This window comes from Lissotriton helveticus, chromosome 5_1, assembly GCF_964261635.1.
Source record: "Lissotriton helveticus chromosome 5_1, aLisHel1.1, whole genome shotgun sequence".
NCBI lineage: Eukaryota > Metazoa > Chordata > Amphibia > Caudata > Salamandridae > Lissotriton > Lissotriton helveticus.
The window spans coordinates 1,995,237,153-1,995,259,227 of record NC_136065.1 but is presented as its reverse complement, the minus strand read 5'-3'; positions in this window follow the sequence as shown (position 1 = coordinate 1,995,259,227).

The window sequence follows — 22,075 nt, the reverse complement described above, 5'->3', positions numbered from 1 at the left end:
GGCGAGAGTCTATCGGGGTCCGGAGCAGGACAGGGAGAGGGGCACCCCTCGCCATGTCCTGGCGTATATCACTCTACAGCAGAAGTTGTTCCTGAGGGGACTCTCCCAGGAAGAGCGAACGTTCCGACAATGCTGGAATCGTGCACAGAAGCGGGTCGGGCCTGGTCGCCCGTACGCCCCTGAAATCCCGTTGGGCATGGTGACGGCACTACCGCATGGCGGAGACTGGTCGGGGTTGCGCCTATGGGAAGAAGCGGGGCTCCAGATGCTGGGCGATTTATACGAGGACGGGGTGCTCTCCCCATACCAGTCCCTACAAGAGCGGTACGACCTCCCCAGGGGTGACTACTTATTGCATGCCGCGGTGGTGAGAGCCATGCAGAGGCACTGGGGAAGTGGACTGTCGGAACCCACGACTTCACTAGCATGTCAATACACGATGATGGCGGCGGGTACGTTTAAGGCTGTCACATGCCTCTACCGCAGAATGCTCTCCGAAACACTGCTGCCTCTTACGCCGTTTAAGACTAAATGGGAGGAGGACCTGCACTTAGACATCCCGGACACGACATGGGCACAGCTAGTGGGTAGAGCTAGAAAGAGCACCAGGAATGCGCGTTTTCAGCTAATACACTTATACATCCTCCACAGGGCCTACCTCACCCCGCAAAAAATCACTGCATACTTTCACGTGGCTGACGCGGCTTGCCCTAGATGCAACCACATAGGGGCTGACTTAGTACATATGCTGAGAGGATGTCCCGCGCTCCAAGGTTACTGGACCACCATAGGGGAGACTTTGAACGCAATCACAGACAGGGTGCTGCTCTATGACAATGCAGTCACTATTCTACACTGGTTCCCCCACACCAAAAAAAACAAGCTATCCAGTAAATTCATAGACATGGGCTTACTCCTTGCCAAAAGAGAATTGACTAAAGGCTGGAAATCAAGGGTGGGACCGACACACAGGAGGTGGCTACACGAATTCTTAAAATGGGCCACTGCGGAGAGCACAATCCGTTATCAATTGGCCCGCCGTAGCTCGGATGATAAGGCACGGGATGCGGCGATGGCATGGGAAATACTAGTACAAGCTCTCAGAGATAGCACATTGGAGGAGGAGGAGATAGAGGAGGGGGGTACGGATCGGCCCCAGCCACAATAGACGGTCCTTCGACACTACCAGGGATACCACACGCGCAGTTTACCACGAATGATCCGGATTCCCAGTCCAGGAGTGCTTACAGTTGCACCACACACAGGCACTGACACCAGGGGGGGTGGGGGGGGGGGGGGGTTGGGAGCTATAGTTTAAGAACGGGTACGTTCACGATTTCTATATCACTATACTAGTACATCAGGGCTACTTCACCTACGGAGGACAAAATATAAAAGCAGACGCCATAGCACACTGATCGTTGTTGGGGATGCTAGCAGTATCTTACGTGTTACTCTATTTTGAGCATTAGCGCCGCCCTGCCTCCGGGATGAGGGCTGAATGGCTGTGTTTTCCCACATTTTACCTATTGCTCAGAAATCGTTCCTGCTGTACCCTCTAATGATGATGATGATGCCTTTTTGCATGTATATTGTTCTGCAATAAAAATTGTTTGACAAAAAAAAAAAACTAGTCTACATCCACTGAACAAGTGTAAGTGGTGTGTCACCATGAGACCATGGTGTCATCCCCGTATGTTGGGCACTCCTTCGGTTCTCGTAAAAACAAGACTCCTGGTATCATTAGACAAATTGTTTAATCATTCATCTGTATCAACATTATATTCCATGGTGATGAATTTTTGATCAAATCAAACGTTTGGCAACATAAATGCAATCGATTTTTTCATTGCTCCAATGCATTTCGGGCAAGGCATGCCCTTCTTCGGGGAGCTTCTGTAATTAAAGCGAAAAAACATAGCGCTAAGGATGGACGTCCATCATGTATTCCGAGTGTGGTTATCATAAAAACGGCGTGCAAAGTCAGGGTGTGTTAATTTAATCCAGGTGAAGAAAAACGGATGAAAAAGGCGAGTGAAAAAAGACGAGTGAGAGAAAAAAGTGACACAAAGACGAGTGGGGAAAAATGCGGGTGGAAACGGAATCCTGTGTGACATATCTCAAAGTATTTGCGGCGTGCTTACAAGTCGGTGAAAATTAAAGAAAAGCGTGTAGTTACCCCGGAGAGGGAACATGTTAATTTCGAGCGTGCATTAGTATAAAGATTTCCAGTGCGGGTGAGCTACATAACCATCATGCGGTAGAACTAAAACTAAAGCTATAGTTTATTAGCGAAAGACTCTTACTTGGTTCGATATGTTCGACAGCTACGGTCGTCGGTGTTGCAATCTCAGTGTGAAGGGTTTGGCCCAGGAAGTGCTGTGTGTTAGTGGGTAGGTGAACATAAACGACGGACTAAAACGCGGATAGTCCGCGGTGCGGCCATCTTTAAAGAGGAAAAGTACTAGTATACAAACAATATTGACACTCAAATCTATGTTGATAAGGAACACAATCGCATGTTAACGGAACAATGTAGTAGGTTAAAGAAAACATGAAAATTCCAAACGGTCATTGAGGCCCATGGGTTTCATGGACTGCATGCGGTAGATCCAAGCCATCTCTCTCTGTAGTAGATGTTTGTTGTTGTCCATCCCCTCGATCTTTTGTACCTGTTCCAAGATCATAAACTTGAGTTGGGATACGTTGTGTTGGTTTTCATTGAAATGTGTTGCTACATTAGATTTTGAGTTTTTTAATCTGATGTTGGATTTATGCTCGTTGATGCGAGTCTTTATTTTTCTCTCTGTTTTTCCGATGTAGCATTTCCCACATGGACATTTGATTAGGTATACTAAGTTCCTTTCATGGGATGGTTCACAACATTTCCAGTAATAATGTTGTTGCAGTTTCCACAGTTCCTGCATGGTCTGGTGCCCTGAGTAGGCGATCTCTCATGATGTTTTTTAGTCAGGATTTCTTTTATGTTAGAGCTGCGGGTGTAGGCAAATAAAGGTGGTTCCTTGAACGTGGTGCCAAAATCTGATTCAATGCTCATAATCGGCCAATGTTTTAGGATTATTCGTTTGTATGAGGTACTCATATTCGAAAATTTGGAGACTAATACCATCCTATTGGTTTGTTTACGTGGTGTTTTAGAAAGTAGTGTCTCCCTTGGGGTGTCAAGGGCCTTTTTTTTGGCACATTCTATGAGAGGTGTTGGATATCCTCTTGCCTGGAACCTTTCTCCCATCTCTTGTAGTCTGATCTGAATTTGGTTGGGATCAGATGTGATTCTTCTAACTCTTAACATTTGAGATGTGGGTAAATGAGTTTTCAAGGATCCTTGGTGATGACTAGAAAAATGTAATGCGTTGTTTCGATCAGTTTTTTTGCGGAACAGATCCGTCTCAAAGCCTGTGGTTGTGGTCGTGATCTTAACATCAAGGAAGGTGATAGTTTTGTTGTTGATCTCCCAGGTAAATTGGAAACACATACAAGACGAACTCACCTACATGAAACTCCCTGGTAATCCTACCACTCAATTCAAAGAGATTCTGGCCAACATTGTCCAAAAAGCATATGAACGTGGAACCATTGACGACAGGACAAAAAAATATTTACTAAAGCCTTTTCCTAAGAGTCCAACTATGCACCTGATACCAAAAATCCTCAAGAGCTTAGAGGACCCTCCATTCAGGCCCATCGTGTCCACCAGGGGTTCATTACATGAACCCGTGGGGAAATTCATAGACCGGTACTTACAGCCAACTGTGAGACAAATGGATAGCTACATCCAAGATACGACAGACTTTCTAAAAAAACTGGCCTGTATTAAGATCTCTGAAGAAGAATGCATTACACTGTGCACAGCGGATGTCTGCTCACTTTACACATCAATCCCCCACGCTGGGGGCATTGAAGCCATGGAAAAATCAATCCTGGAAAGCAATCTTGAACCCGACATGCAACAACTACTCATGGAGTTAACCATTTTCACACTGTACCAAAGCTACTTCCAGCTGGACAACGATTGGTATCTACAGCTGTCCGGGACCTCAATGGGGAATTGTGCCGCGCCCACTTATGCCAACATCTATATGAAGCACTTTGAACAGACCAACATCTATGAAAATCCTAATTGGACAAACAACATGAAGATGTACGCAAGGTACATAGACGACGTGTTCATTGTGTGGAAGAACACTGAAGAATCCTTATCACAAGCCCTGACCTCACTGAACTTGGCTGATGAACGTATCCAATTTACCTGGGAGATCAACAACAAAACTATCACCTTCCTTGATGTTAAGATCACGACCACAACCACAGGCTTTGAGACGGATCTGTTCCGCAAAAAAACTGTTCGAAACAACGCATTACATTTTTCTAGTCATCACCAAGGATCCTTGAAAACTCTTTTACCCACATCTCAAATGTTAAGAGTTAGAAGAATCACATCTGATCCCAACCAAATTCAGATCAGACTACAAGAGATGGGAGAAAGGTTCCAGGCAAGAGGATATCCAACACCTCTCATAGAATGTGCCAAAAAAAAGGCCCTTGACACCCCAAGGGAGACACTACTTTCTAAAACACCACGTAAACAAACCAACAGGATGGTATTAGTCTCCAAATTTTCGAATATGAGTACCTCATACAAACGAATAATCCTAAAACATTGGCCGATTATGAGCATTGAATCGGATTTTGGCACCACGTTCAAGGAACCACCTTTATTTGCCTACACCCGCAGCTCTAACATAAAAGAAATCCTGACTAAAAAACATCATGAGAGATCGCCTACTCAGGGCACCAGACCATGCAGGAACTGTGGAAACTGCAACAACATTATCACTGGAAATGTTGTGAACCATCCCATGAAAGGAACTCCTGTGAAACTATATGTTAATGCTACATGCGACACCTCTAATGTCGTATACCTAATCAAATGTCCATGTGGGAAATGCTACATCGGAAAAACAGAGAGAAAAATAAAGACTCGCATCAACGAGCATAAATCCAACATCAGATTAAAAAACTCAAAATCTAATGTAGCAACACATTTCAATGAAAACCAACCCCATGTATCCCAACTCAAGTTTATGATCTTGGAACAGGTACAAAAGATCGAGGGGATGGACAACAACAAACATCTACTACAGAGAGAGATGGCTTGGATCTACCGCATGCAGTCCATGAAACCCATGGGCCTCAATGACCGTTTGGAATTTTCATGTTTTCTTTAACCTACTACATTGTTCCGTTAACATGCGATTGTGTTCATTATCAACATAGATTTGAGTGTCAATATTGTTTGTATACTAGTACTTTTCCTCTTTAAAGATGGCCGCACCGCGGACTATCCGCGTTTTAGTCCGTCGTTTATGTTCACCTACCCACTAACACACAGCACTTCCTGGGCCAAACCCTTCACACTGAGATTGCAACACCGACGACCGTAGCTGTCGAACATATCGAACCAAGTAAGAGTCTTTCGCTAATAAACTATAGCTTTAGTTTTAGTTCTACTGCATGATGGTTACGTAGCTCACCCGCACTGGAAATCTTTATACTAATGCACGCTCGAAATTAACATGTTCCCTCTCCGGGGTGTGGTTCTGAAAAATGTGGATCCGCAATAGTACTGGACTCGAGAATAAAAACTTCGTCGAAATAGGACGAATTTGGTATCAAAAGACCGAGAATGACGAGTACATCAAGTACATTTATTTTCGGCATATTCGAGTGACGATTTCACCTCGAAATCGTCATTTACCTTCTAAACCCTTAGCTGCATGTTGCCCTCTACATAGGCCTTAATCCAGTCGAATTTGATTCCACAAGGACACATACTCCTTAATCGACTTCTTCCTGACCCCAGTACAAGTTAGAACCATTGCCCCAGGCCGAGCTCGTTAGGTCAGTTCCCTCCCAGTGGCCGAGCAAGATGGTATCTAGGCCCAACCGGCCATAAAGCCATTTCAGCACGCACACCTGCCATATCTCGCTCACATCTTTCTCCACTCCTTTTCCTCACTTATTTTATGGTGGGGAGGTGACCATTTTTATTAGGGGTCCAGCGATATCTGATGAAATGTTGGGCCTTGCCGGATGATTTGTTATGGGCAGCACGACGTGAAATATGTACATGTCATCATGACTCTGCTTTCTTTTGTAAAACAGTAACCATAAATGAAATACCACGCACCCAAGGAATGTTTTGCCAAAGGGTGAATATTGTGTATAAGAAGAGAAGCCTAACTTTGTGAAAGTGTGCAGTCTCCTGAATATACCTGTATCGTACTTCTAGGACCCTGTCACCTTGGTTGCAGCCAATAAACGAATCTTTGACTTCACCTGGAAGACTCTGAAGTTTCTGTAGGTCTGACTCAGGAGAACCCGAGGTCTCTGGTGTGTTGATCCCCTGGCACCGCTGGGTTACCGGTTCTGTACCGGTTCTTAAAAACCCAGTACCTCATTTGGCGCCCAGCGTTGGGGCGATTCCAGTGGTACCAATCAGCCTGAAGATCGTGAGGAGCTTCGTGTGAAAATTCCGGAGGAGGGCCCACCACCTCATCGACCCCTGCATGTCGACGTGGTCCGAAGGTCTTTACTGCGAGGTTCCCCGCTTCTCGACGGCTACAAGGACTGCTGCCCTGGCTATCGCCCTGATGTTGGACCCTTGAAATTTTCGGGAGAGCGAAACGCTGAGACGAGTCTTCTGGTGAAGCCATCGATATTTTTCAGTTAAGTATAAGTGGAGCGTCTCCTAGTCCTTAGTTGGACTTACTTTGTGGTATCTTAGAGATACATAAAGGTTTTTATTGGTTCTTGCAAGCACCATAACCGAAGGACTCGTGTTTTCACGAGCAATATCGTAATCGATAACTCCTTTGAAGTTTTGGAACTAGACTAGAGAGAAAGGATGCCTAGTCTTAGACTCGGGAATTGGTTTTGTCTTGGTAGTAATAATAGGGACTCCCGATTGGAGGACTCATGTCCGGTTCCTCCAGTTGGAACTCCGACTTACGAGCTGTACGTTAAACATGGGGTAGGCCCCATCGTTTACAACGAGGTATGGATTAAATACACTAGGAAAGATGGTGTTTTAAAATGGCCCCAATATGGTAGCTTTGATTCTGAGATCTTAGACAACCTTGAAGTTAAACTCTTCAAAAAGAAAGCCCGGCCGGCGATGTTTGACTCTTTCCGCATATGGCGCAAAGAAGCCAAACAAAAAGAAATTAAATTAGCTAAGAAGAATAAGAGAGAAGAGGGACTTTCAGTAATGCAAGCTGCCGTGCAGTTTAAAGATAATGAGGAAGAGCAGATAAATGAACAATTGCACAGGCAACGTAAAATGGCAATAGATAAGTGCTATCCAGTTTTGCCGTCTCTTCAGCAAGGGACAGAAAAAGAGCGTGAAAAAGACCAATTAATGTCGCAATTATTAACTTCACCACCGCCCTATGCGCAGAATGCTACAGCACCCCCGCAACCTTTAGTTGCACAAGCTGCGCCTCTGGCTCTTCCACAGCACCCACCAGCTGTTCTTCAGCTGGCTCCTACTTCTTCGGTGCAGCCTCCTCCAGGCCCACCGACCACTTCTGCTTCATCTATGTCTTCTACGATTTTGCCTACTGTGCTTACTACATCTCCTAATGCCCCCTCTATGATTTTGCCTAGTACCACATCTATTACTCCTCATACCTCTTCTGCCGTCTCTGCACCCGCCTCATCTCACCCCGTTTTTCCATCTGTTTGTTCTTCCGTTTCACCTTCCCTTCGGCAGAAAATGGCCAGTACTGTTACTAATCTTCTTTTACCCCTTTTCGGGTCGCCTGCTACGACCCCTAACATAGGAAGAAGACAGTTGCGAAGTCAACTGCCCGATTATCAAGAGAGAGATTCCCTGAATAGTTTAGCTCGGAAATGGGTCATGGACACTGCAAAATATGATTTACAGTCTGTCATGGAAGTTTTCCATCAATGGGAAACAGCGACACAGAGATATGTGTTCGAACAGATGTGTGTTTTTCTTTGCGAAGATTTAGAAGACAATGATCAGGATTGCCTCCCACAAGAGATGTCGTATAAGGTTTAAGTTTAGTCTGGGTATGATTGTAGGTCCCGATGTAGAAGAAGCAGTTGAAATGCTATTATCATATCGAAGTAAGGGAAGTAGTTCTGGGTCACCATCGGAATCTAGTGCATCTAGTAGGAAAAAGGCACGACAATACCCTATGAGAGAAGTTCCCCCGCAGTGGAGAGAGGGTGACGCGACAGCTGTCCCACCTGTCCTGCCCCACTTTCACCGAGTATGGGTACATGTTCCATGGAAGCGAGCCGAAGTTTTAGCACTCAAACAAACACTACCAGATCCGCGTAAAAATCCTGCAGGGTACTATAAAGAATTGTCGCAAACTGCTGGGTCATGTATTATGAATTTGGCCGATATCGATATGTTATTCGGGAACGTTGTTCCACAGCCTTTATGGGGAAAAATTCGTCATGTAGATCATGACCAGGAATTAGGTGACACGTGGGCTAATATTACTGTTGCAGATGCACGACAAGTTGGTGGTGCCAAGCCTGAACCCCTGATAGCGGAACTACCTGGTAGGATAGTAGATTACATGAAGACAATAATGCCTGCGATACGTGTAAATTGGGATAAGTTATCTGCATGCAAGCAAAAGAAAGAAGAAACTGTGTCAGATTTCTTCACCAGATTTGAAGAAACATTCATTGACCACAGCGGTCAAGATATGACCACAGAAGGTGGTCAGAGATTGTTTGTCGATAAATTTGTGCACAATCTACTTCCAGACTTGTGTAGGAAATTAAAAGATTCAGAAAGCTCTTGGGCAGTATCATCTTCAGCCCAGATATTAGCTACCGCACAGTACTATGAGAATAGAGACAAGGATGAGAAAGATAAAGTAGAGAAGAAAACTAGAGAACTCAAAACGAAGGTTTTGCTACAGCAAGCCTATCCGCCACGTGGTGGTGGTAATAAAAATAATAATGGTTCGAATCACTACCAGAACACTTTTCAGCAGCCTCAGAGGAACTTGCAGAGATTCGATTACAATCAAAACCACGTAGGTCCCAACCAGTGTTTATACTGCAAACAAGAGGGTCATTACAAATATGACTGTCCTGCCCTGCCACAACGAACAAACACATTTTCTGGTGTAAGAGGTCGTGGTAGTCAGCAAGCGCCCAGAGGTAGAGGGCGTGGAAACACCCCTCAGGACGCACGTCCCCTTCCACCACAAAACTCTATGAACAGGTTTGACCAGCAAAATAACGTATCTGACAGGACAGCGCAATACTACGTCGATGAGTATTACACAGAAAATGAGCAGTGGGAGAATAACGATTGCTAGGACAGCCTTAGACAAGGAGAGGGAGTTGTTTCAGTTCCAGTAGATCAGAGTGGACCTTACGTTGAGGTGATTACATCGGGTGTGTCAGAACCTTTTCTGTTGGATACTGGTGCTACAAAGAGTTCTATTATGCACTCCAAACTCCCTGGCGCACCTTTGTCTGGCGAAATGAACGTTTCCGTAGGTTTTTCTGGCGCCCCGGTTAGAAATCCGATTTCTGACCCTTTATCTCTTTCTGTTGGTCCTTGTGAATTCGAAGCACCGTTTATTTTGACAACAGGTTGTGGTGAAAATTTGCTAGGATTAGATTTGCTAAAAAGATTGTATGCGACTTTGTACTGTTCTCCCTCAGGAGTACAACTGACTTTAGGTAAGAAAGTGGTATCTCCCATGTATTTGTCGAGAAATACGCTTCCAGCAGAATTGGGACTCCTTCCGGATATTCTTTGGGCTACTGGTCCGAATGATGTAGGTCTTTTAGAAATCCCACCATATGTTGTAACATTGAAGTCGAATGTCAAAATGCCACGAATTCCCCAATACAGAATATCCAATGAGGGCGAAAAAGCTTTGCTAGCGATTGTTTACGAGTTAATTGAGAAAGACGTAATTGAGGAAACACGAGGCAATGTTTGCAATAGTCCTGTTCTGCCTGTTTTAAAACGAACTGACCCTTCTCAGCCACCTGTGTATAGATTTGTGATTGATCTTAGGGAAGTAAATAAGATAGTGGTGCCACAATTCCCAGTTGTCCCCGACATTACAACATTATTGACTATGATTCCAGCATCCGCATCCTGGTTTTCGGTGATTGACCTGAAGAATGCTTTCTTCAGTATCCCGATTGCTGAGGAAAGCAGGGATATTTTTGCCTTTAGTTTAGGTGGTCGCAGTTTCCGCTTTACACGCGCTCCTCAAGGCTACTGTGAAAGCCCCTCAATATACAGTCAAGCTCTGAAAAGCCAGCTCGACGCAATGGTTTTGCCCGAAGGTTCCACTCTCGTACAGTACGTGGATGATTTGCTCATAGCTGCGGATACTGAGAAAATATGTAAAATGGCCACGTTGGCACTACTGCGTCATCTATGTGATCTACATCACAAGGTGTCACTTTCCAAGCTCCAATATTGCCGACAAGAAGTGACCTACTTAGGTAATCTCTTATCGAAGGAGGGAAGGAAACTGACCCCAGAAAGAATTCAGGCAATAGCAAAATTAAATGTGCCAAGAACGCAGAGAGAAGTACGCGCTTTCTTGGGCATTACATCGTACTGTAGACAGTGGATTCCAAATTTTTCGTTATTAGCCAAACCCTTATTGGCACTAACGTGTACAAATACACCCAATCCCATTCCTTGGTCTGATGAGTGTCAGAAAAGTTTTCTCGAATTACGCACAGCATTATGTTCGGCCCCTGTGTTAGGTAACCCCAACTACAGTAAACCTTTCACATTATATGTCCACGAGAAGGAGGGTTGTGCATTGTCTGTGCTGACTCAGTTATACGGAGATAGACAACGGCCATGCGCCTATTTTTCGTCAACTTTGGATCCGGTAGCACGAGCATTGCCAAGTTGTCTAAGGGCCACAGCAGCAGCAGCTGTTTCTATTCGACAGTCTGCAGGTCTAGTAATGAATAATACACTAATCGTGATGGTCCCGCATGCAGTAGACACATTGTTAAATAGGACCAAGACACAGCACTTAACTAGTGCTCGACTGTCCAGTTATGAATTGACGCTACTAGCAAGCCATGTGCACATCAAAAGGTGCAGTACCCTGAACATAGCCACATTGTTACCAATTGCTGAGGAATCGGATGCTTCAGAACAGCACGATTGCTTCCTCAGAACGGAGGAAGAGACGAAAGGGAGAGTTGATCTATTCGATACTCCTCTCGCTGAATGTGATGGTACATTATGGGTGGATGGTTCATGCTTTAAACTCCCAAATGGTAACGTGACTACAGCGTATGCTGTCACAACTCTGCACACAATCGTTGAAACTGCGCGAATACCACATGGTTCAGCTCAAGCCGCCGAACTCGTGGCGTTAACGAGAGCATGTGTGTTATCAAAAGGAATGAAAGTGACTGTCTATACCGACAGTCAGTATGCTTTTGGAGTGGCTCACAGTTTTGGACGACTGTGGAGAGAACGTGGGTTCCTGACTTCGCATGGAGCTAAGATTCAGCATGGTCAGTTGGTGAATGAGCTTCTTGAATCACTGACGTTGCCCCTGAAAATAGCGATCGTAAAATGTAGTGCACACAAGAAAGTGATTGATGATGTTGGTCGTGGAAATGCATTTGCTGATGAAACTGCTAAGGAAACGGCAAAGAATGTGATGAGCCGAATGTATGTTGCGAGCCCAGAAAGATGGACTGGTGATGTTGGAATATGTGAAGACACGATAGAAAGTGTGAAGTCCATCCAAGCTGAGGCCACGGAGAAAGAGTTAAGCATGTGGAGAGAAAGTACAGGGAGAACGGATGCAAATGGTTGTTGGATTGAATCGACAGAGCAACAGAGATGGTTGTTACCCGATGCATATGTGCCTGCAGTGGTTACAATGGCTCATGGGATGGCCCATATCAGCGCGAAAGGGATTTGCGAGTTGTTGGCCCCAGTGTGGAAGAATTCAGGGATTCCCAAGTGTGCAGAGAATGTTGTCAAGAATTGCATGGTATGTCTGAAGCACAATCCTGGTAGGGGAACTCCAACTCCAGCTGGTCATTTTGCACCTCCTACGTATCCGTTCGAGGTTTTGCAGCTAGATTTCATACACATGGAGAGGTGCAACAACTTAAAATATGTGCTCGTGGTTGTTTGCGCCTTCTCAAGGTGGGTAGAAGCCTATCCCCTAAGGGACAATACTGCCTTGTCCACAGCGAAAGCCCTTGTGAAAGAGTTCTTCCCCAGGTTCGGAATGCCTAGAATGGTCTGGTCGGACAACGGAAGTGAATTTGTGGGTTGTGTGATGAAACGAGTGTGTGAAGGGCTAGGCATTAGGCAGAAGTTCCACGCTGCAAATCACCCCCAATCAGCTGGATTAGTGGAATGTTACAATGGCACGCTTAAACTTAAATTGGCCAAAATCCAAGCGAGCACGGGTCTTAAATGGCCCGACGCTCTACCCTTAGCACTCCTATCCACCAGAATGACTGTGCATTCGCGAATGAAACTCAGCCCCTATGAAATAGTCTTTGGTCGACCAGCCAACCTATGGGGAGTGCCTAGGCCCACGAAGTTTAGCGAGCTGCCACACCCCATTTTGCTTGACTATCTGTATGAATTGACGGCTAAATTGCGTGTTTTATATCAACAGGTCCACAACACCTTGCCTCCGATCTCTGAGACACCAGGTCACTCCATTGACCCTGGCTCCTGGGTGTTGGTCAAGAATTTCCAGAGGACAAGAAACGACCAGCCCAGATGGACCGGACCTCACCTCGTCCTCCTGTCTACAAGGTCGACCGTTAAAGTGGAGGGGAAGGCCAATTGGGTCCACGGGATCCATTGTAAGAAAATACCTTTCCCTTTGCCACATGACCAATGGGTCCGGACAGGAGGCACTGACTCAGAGCGCACAACTGATGAACGTGTAAAAGAAGCTAAGCGTGATTGTGACAGTGAGAACATTTTTCAAGAAACTACGCCGCCATCAGAACAATTGAACTCTGTGGAACCTGAACTACTATTCCTGGACCAGACAGTACCCGGGAAAAGACGCTATAATTTGCGACCGAGAAAAACAGACTAAAAGTAAAAGTGATTTTTATGATCAAAGAGAAAAACCTGTGGACTAATAAAAAAAATATTCTTTTCCGCCCCAAATCCTATTTTTGAAAGTGCAGATTCTCCCATCTAGGTAACTTGCTTATTTTTTTTTTTTTTTTCTCTTGAACCGCCATCCGGGTTCCGCTGCTAGGGTCGCGGTTGATTAAAGACTTTTGGGTGCAGCTGACAACAATAGGTTGCTGGTTCCAGTTGGTCGAAGGGAGCCACCCTAGACTGACGGAAGCATCCTTTAGCAGAAACAACCTACCGCCGCGGGCAGCAACTTAGAGAGGATGGAGTTTCCTGATGTGGAGAGAACTGCCAAACAAATGAACTTTAAGCAGAGAGTTTTGAAAGCAATGAGAAAGAAAATTTTTATAATGATGTGTATTTTTATGCTATTTAGCGTAATGGTCTTTTTGATAAGCTATGTTTTATTCTCTTTTCGTGTGACATTTACGCCCACTACATCACCCATACCTCCCCCTACTGTTTCCTCTCATTCTTTCCACTCTTTGCCTGACTACGAATCAAGTAGGAGATTAGAGTTCATTAATAACTCCTTCGTTCAGCTATTACACCAACAACAACTTGTGATGAACACAACCAACTGTTGGGTGTGTGGTCTCATGCCCCACACCACGGATAGAGGTATCCCCTATTTGGTCCTGCCATTTAGTCGCAATGGGTCAGTATGGGCATATAGGACAATGTTCATATATGCACGAGAAATCCAACCCCTACCTTCTGTAAAAGACAACCTCAAGACTAGCGCCCTAGTCCAGGGTATAGTTGACATGATCAAGGTAGTAACTTCTTACGAAGATACCCCGGATGATGAGATACTTGCATATGTAGGTTGGAATGTGACCGGATATGGCACTACATTAAGTGAGAAACAGCAAGCCCAGAGATCGTACCCTATCTGGATCGTACCCCATCAAGGTCACCTGTGTCTGCAAGGTATTGGTAGGAATCCCAGAGCTCAGCTAGGGAAGAGTGTCTGTACAGAAACGTACGTTTTTGGATCTCAGACTTCCCCTGCCTTTTTAGCCGCAAAGGGTACTTATTTTATCTGCCATGATAGAGCCTATACATGGTTGCCCCCTGACTTCTCTGGCTCATGTTTTGTTTCATTCCTGTTACCTCCCACCTACACAGCAGCGGCGGATTACCATCGGACAAGGATAGTTCGAGGTGTTTTGAGTAAAGAAGACACTGCGGGTCAAGAATTTGGTGACTTTGCAATGGGTGTTCTGCCGTTCTGGGGAGCCATGGTTAACAGCAGAAACATAAGGCAATTGACAAGGGTAGTTGAATCTACCGTGATCGAAACTGCTGGTGCCCTTAGTAACCTGACTGCTGAGCTCCAGTCGGATCGACTGATGACCCTTCAGAACCGGGTCGCTTTGGATATAATACTTGCGGACCGGGGTGGAGTATGCAAATTGATCCAGTCCAGTTGTTGCATTTTTATTCCAGATAATGCTCCAACAGTGTACGGGGCCATCTCCAAACTACATAAGATTTCCGAATCTATTCATGTGGATAAAGGAGATTGGTCATTAATGGGATGGTTCTGGGGACTGATATCTGCCTGGGGATGGAAAATTCTGATGGTCATTGGGATGGTCTTAGCCATTCTTTTCCTGTTCTGTCTATGCATACAGTGTGCTCCTGCAATATGTGGCCTCTGTGCTACATCATGTGTAAGGAAACCTGTGTCAAGACATGAGCTCAGCACTAGAATGATGTTGCAGCAACATCTCAATGACTTTAGGAATATAGATCTGGACTCAGATTAACATGAGGATAGATTAATTGCCTATGTAAGGGCAAAAGGAGGGGCTGTGGTTCTGAAAAATGTGGATCCGCAATAGTACTGGACTCGAGAATAAAAACTTCGTCGAAATAGGACGAATTTGGTATCAAAAGACCGAGAATGACGAGTACATCAAGTACATCAAGTACATTTATTTTCGGCATATTCGAGTGACGATTTCACCTCGAAATCGTCATTTACCTTCTAAACCCTTAGCTGCATGTTGCCCTCTACATAGGCCTTAATCCAGTCGAATTTGATTCCACATACTCCTTAATCGACTTCTTCCTGACCCCAGTACAAGTTAGAACCATTGCCCCAGGCCGAGCTCGTTAGGTCAGTTCCCTCCCAGTGGCCGAGCAAGATAGTATCTAGGCCCAACCGGCCATAAAGCCATTTCAGCACGCACACCTGCCATATCTCGCTCACATCTTTCTCCACTCCTTTTCCTCACTTATTTTATGGTGGGGAGGTGACCATTTTTATTAGGGGTCCAGCGATATCTGATGAAATGTTGGGCCTTGCCGGATGATTTGTTATGGGCAGCACGACGTGAAATATGTACATGTCATCATGACTCTGCTTTCTTTTGTAAAACAGTAACCATAAATGAAATACCACGCACCCAAGGAATGTTTTGCCAAAGGGTGAATATTGTGTATAAGAAGAGAAGCCTAACTTTGTGAAAGTGTGCAGTCTCCTGAATATACCTGTATCGTACTTCTAGGACCCTGTCACCTTGGTTGCAGCCAATAAACGAATCTTTGACTTCACCTGGAAGACTCTGAAGTTTCTGTAGGTCTGACTCAGGAGAACCCGAGGTCTCTGGTGTGTTGATCCCCTGGCACCGCTGGGTTACCGGTTCTGTACCGGTTCTTAAAAACCCAGTACCTCAGGGGTAACTACACGCTTTTCTTTAATTTTCACCGACTTGTAAGCACGCCGCAAATACTTTGAGATATGTCACACAGGATTCTGTTTCCACCCGCATTTTTCCCCACTCGTCTTTGTGTCACTTTTTTCTCTCACTCGTCTTTTTTCACTCGCCTTTTTCATCCGTTTTTCTTCACCTGGGTTAAATTAACACACCCTGACTTTCCACGCCGTTTTTATGATAACCACACTCAGAATACATGATGGACGTCCATCCTTAGTGCTATGTTTTTTCGCTTTAATTACAGAAGCTCCCCGAAGAAGGGCATGCCTTGCCCGAAATGCATTGGAGCAATGAAAAAATCGATTGCATTTATGTTGCCAAAAGTTTGATTTGGTTCCAAAAATTCATCACCATGGAATATAATGTTGATACAGATGAATGATTAAACAATTTGTCTAACGATACCAGGAGTCTTGTTTTTACGAGAACCGAAGGAGTGCCCAACATACGGGGATGACACCATGGTCTCATGGTGACACACCACTTACACTTGTTGAATAGACGTGCCTAGGACGGACACGTCACCTGGTGGAGCACCCGACCATCAAAAAAAACTTTAAAAAAATCCGATAGAATTAGTTTCGCAAATAAAGTTAACAAGCTGTGCGCCACTTCACTCTGAACTTTATTACATCCACTGAACCCCTGCGGCTTTACCCCTACACACCCTTTATCTGCTTCCTCGTGGTCTACAGTTAAGCAGGATTTATATAAATTGTTGAATTCCCCCCCGACTAGCCTCCTTGCGCTCTGCAGTCAGCTTTTCGTCCCTTCGAGAAAATGACCTACAGAAGCAACAGTGTGAATGTTGGATAAATAACGGGAATATTTATGCCTTTAACCCTTCGATTAATCCTTTCGATTCCTTGGAGCAAAACATTGGAATGCCCTCCCAGTTCATTTGAGAATGGAACCATCAGAAACCCTCTTCAGAGTTAAACTTAAAAATCATCTCTTTCCCCATTAACATCTTTCTGTACTCTGTTCCGGTGGGCCGTAGGGAGTTTTGTCAGCAATTAGCGCGGGGATACACAGTTGTGCAGCCATGCGCTTTACAAAACGCTTTATTATTATTATTATTATTTTTAACCCCTTGGGCGCGGGCGCGATTCTGCGCCAGTGCGGCCGTTTTAATGAGTGGGCGGGTTCCTGACGGCCCCCAGCCATCATCAGAACACGCCCACCATGATGCATGATGGCTGGGGGGCGTCATCAGCATGAAAGGGGTTAAAGAAATATGGTCCACCTTTTCCCAGTGGACGATTATGGAGCAGACCACCTGGGCTGAATACATGTGTACCCTGGTCATGCAAAGATTTGAGAATGCGCTTATGCAGATACCAACTGGATTAATGGACCTTAGGTCACAAATAAAAAGAGGCGATGTTCAGGGAGAGGGGATGTTTGGCACTATGTCTGCGTTAATGGCTTATCGTGATATGACCGGTTTTCCCAACACCCCCCTAGAAACAGCTATGCCAATGAGAGGCGGCCCCTGTCTTTGTTAACGCACTTACCGATGCCCAAAATAACGGTCGAGGGGCTGTTGAGGCACACTGGCGCAGGCTTTGGGTTCATGTTCCTTGGAAAAGGTCAGAAGTAATGAAGTTAAAAGGACAATTACCAGATCCCCGGAAGAATCCGGCTGCCTTTCACAGAGAATTAGGTCAGATTATATCTGCAGGTACTCTCGTTCTCGAGGATATAGATTTACTTTTTGGTACAGTTGTCCCCACTGAAATTTCAGACAAAATTCGACATACTGACCATGAAGTGGCGTTGGAAGGTAAGTAAATGGGCTGACCTAGAGGCTATGGAAGAAGCAAGGGTAGGGGGGGACTAAACCAGAAGCTGCCATCCTGACTTTGCCCGGTAAAATAATGACGTTTATGAAAACACTTTTACCGGAAACTGTCATTAACTGGGATAAAATAAACGCCTGTAGGCAGCGAAAAGATGAGAATGTGGCTGACTTCTTTACCCGTTTTGAGACAGAATACAAGGAACATAGGGGTTTAGATCCCCGGACCCCAGGTTCTGGCCCAGTGTTTGTCGATAAGTTTGTCAGCAACCTGCTTCCTGAGATTTCCGCCAGGCTTAAGAAAGTTGAAAGTACGTGGTCTGCCCAAACTATGACTGGTATCTTGGCTATGGCACAATATCACGAGAATAGGGAGAATGATGATAGAGACAAGGAGAGTAAAAAGGTTAGGGATCTTAAGACTAAGGCACTTCTGCAGCAGACTTACCCTCCCCGAGGTCCCAATGCCCGCGGGAATTTCATACCTCAACCCCAACCCCCTCTGAGGGCTCGCCAGTCTACCCCCTCCAGCCCTCAATGTGCGGGAGCCCTCCAAACAGATCATTGTGCTTGTTGTAAGGGGTACGGCCATTGGATAGATGAGTGTCCTGTGTTAGGTGAAAACATCCGATCAGGGAAGACTCGGCCTCGCGCTCCCTGGGAGGGGAGGCAGACTAGGGACCATGGCCCGCCCCATCCACAGGATAAAGAACGCAGGCCCAGGGATGACGCTCCCATCCGGCAGCGCCTGGCCAATAGGTTTGATGGGTACGAAGCAACAGGCACTTATTACAATGATGATTATGATGAAGTTGATGAGACAGGGTCCTTCCAAGCATGGGACAGCCAGGAAAGGGGTATTACCAGAGTGCAAATTCCAGTGGATCAAAGGGGCCCGTATGTTCAAATGTCAGTTGTGGGGAACGATCAGAATTTTCTATTGGATACTGGGGCCACCAGGTCTTCTATTGCACGTCTGTCAGTCCCGGGGGCACCCCTTTCTGGCAATGTGAATGTCTCCGTGGGTTTTGCAGGAACACCTGTGACCAGCCCTGTCTCTGAACCCCTTCCTCTCGATATTGGCCCTGCACATGTTGACGCTCCCTTGGTCCTTACTACAGGTTGCAGTGAAAACTTGTTAGGTATGGATTTACTGAAAGCTTTGTATGCACCCATATCATGTAGTCCCCAAGGTGTATCCCTAACAATTTCCCCCACCGCAGCTTCCTATATGTATCTATCAGGTTCCCTCCCACCAGAGTTGCAGTCTTTACCTTCCTCCCTCTGGGCATCATCAGACACTGATGTAGGGTGTTTCAATATATCCCCCTCATGTAGTACGCATCCAGCCAGGTGCACTTCTCCCCCGCCTCCGGCAGTATCGACTGCCTGCGGAAGGAGAAATGGCCCTTTTAACAATATTATCTGAATTCATGGACAAGGGCGTAATGGAGGAGACACGTGGCAATATCTGTAACAGTCCCATTATTCCCGTTCTTAAAAAGACCAATGGAAATGCTCTCTCCCCTAAAATATACACATTTATAATTGACCTTAGAGCCCTTAACAAAATAACAATCTCCCAATATCCTGTTGTCCCCGACATTACAGCCCTCTTAACGATGGTCCCTTCTGATGCAACACACTTCTCTGTTATAGATGTGAAGAATTCTTTTTTCAGCATTCCTATACATACTGATAGCAGACATTTTTTTGGTTTCTCCCTTGGTGGGCGGAGCTTTAGATTTTGCCGCGCCCCTCAAGGTTTTATCAAGAGCCCCAGTATCTATAGTCAAGCCCTAAAAAGTCAACTAGATTCTTTGGAACTCCCTGATAATTCCACACTATTACAATATGTAGATGATCTCCTCATTGCTGCAAATTCTGCCCCAGCATGTCATGAAGCTACTCTCTGTTTGTTATGCCACCTTGCCCTCCATAATCACAAAGTCTCTTTGAAAAAGCTTCAGTTTTGTCAAGAGAAGGTGATCTATTTAGGTAATCTCCTCTCAAAGGAGGGAAGGCAGCTCACCGCTGATCGTGTAGCCATTATCAATGCTACGACGGCCCAATGAACACAAAAGTAGGTGCGAGCCTTCATAGGCCTAACCTCATACTGTAGGCAGTGGATTTCCAATGTTTCGGCCTTGGTCAAGCCTCTTCTTGCCCTCACCACTAAAGACACATCAGACAGTTACTTTCCATGGACTAGAGAGCATGCACATGCCTTCCAAGATGTAAAAAAGGCTCTGTCTACTGCTCCAGTCCTTGGTACTCCTGATTATAACAAACAATTTTTTCTTTTTGTACATGAAACAGATGGCTGTGCATGCACTGTCTTGACCCAGATGTTCGGAGGTCACCATCGGCCATGTGCCTATTTTTCAGCCACCTTAGATCCTGTTGCAAGGGCTCTCCCAGGATGCCTATGGGCGACCGCTGCGGCCGCCCTCATGGTCCGTCAGAGTGCGGGGATCGTCATGAACTCCCCCCTGATTCTGATGGTCCCCCATTCTGTAGATACCCTCCTTAATAACACCAAGACACAGTACCTCACTAGCGCACAACTCACAGGATATGAACTGACACTCTTTGCCAGCCACATTAACATCAAAAGATGCACTGTACTAAACCCCGCCATATTACTCCCACTGGATACTCATGATGCCCGCTTAGACCCACATGACTGCATATTAAGGACAGAGGAGGAGACGAAGGGACGGGTTGACTTACAGGACACCCGATAGCAGAACCAGAAGGTACACTGTATGTAGACGGATCATGTCTCAGAGGGCCAGATGGTAACACCTCAGCTGTCTCCGCTCTCACGACATTAGGGCGAGTAGTAGAAACAGCTCAGATTCCGCAGTGCTCTGCTCAAGCAGCAGAATTAGTGGCCCTCACTAGGGCTTGTGAGTTAAGCAAAGGGATGACGGTAAATATTTATACTGACAGCCAATATTCCTTCAGGGTGGCCCACAACTTCTGGAGGTTGTGGAAAGAAAGGAATTTCCTTACTTCCCATGGGACCAAAATTCAACATGGCCCCCTAATTCACCGACTGTTAGACTCCGTGACACTCCCCAGAAAAGTGGCCATCATAAAATGTAAGGCCCATAAGAAAGTGAAAGATGATGTTGGGAAAGGCAATGCCCTGGCTGACCAGACGGCCAGACAAACAGCTCTTAGAAAAGGGGAAGGAATGTATGTAGGAGGTCCCGCTAGGTGGGTGGCAGACGAGGGCATGATTGAAAACACAGTACAGAGTGTGATTGATATTCAGTCCCATCCTACTCCTGAGGAACTAAGGGTGTGGAAGGAGCAATTAGCAAAGGAGGGAATTGATGGATGTTGGGTCCGTACGACTATGGAAAGACAATGGGTGTTACCTGACAGCCACGTGCTACCAGTAGTTACGATAGCTCACATCAGTGCAAAAGGGATATGTAAATTGTTGGAACCTACATGGTACAACTCTAAGATACCAGCATATGCTGACAAATGGTTAAATCATGCATGATTTGCCTAATGTATAACCCAGGAAAAGGCACAGTTACTCCTAAGGGAGGATTCTCTCCTCCTACCTTCCCTTTTGAAGTCCTCCAAATGGATTACATCCAGATGGACAGATGTAACAATTTGAAATATGTCCTGGTAGTGGTTTGTACCTTCAGCCGATGGGTGGAGGCCTACCCCGTCAAAGACTGCACCGCTATCACGACCGCCAAAGTACTATTAAAGGAGTACCTCCCACGATTCGGTTTGCCCCGCTTGGTCTGGAGTGACAATGGGACCCACTTTACAGCCCAAATTATGGAATATGTCTGTACAGCATTGGGTATAAAACAAATAATTCATGCAACTAACCACCCCCAGTCAGCAGGTCTAGTGGAGGTGTACAATGGCATCCTAAAAACTAAAATGGCCAACATAGTAGCCGAGACAGGTGTCACTTGGGTTGATGCTCTGCCCTTAGCCCTACGGTCCACAAGCACAACAGCCCACATCAGAATAGGGCTGTCCCCACATGAAATTGTGTTCGGGAGGCCTGCCAATGTATGGGGTGTCCCGCGGCCCAAGAAACTGTCTGACGTTAAATACCTGTATTAACTGATTATCTGTACCGTCTAACTAATACCTTTCGTACTCTTTATCACCAGGTGTATGAGGCCATACCTGACAAAAGCGAGGGCCCAGGACACGTTATCCAACCTGGTGACTGGGTCCTGATCCGGAATTTTCAACGGACTCGAGCCCAGCTGGACACAACCCCGTCAGGTGTTACTAGTCACCCGCACCGCCGTGAAAGTAGAAGATCGGAAGAATTGGGTGCATTAATCG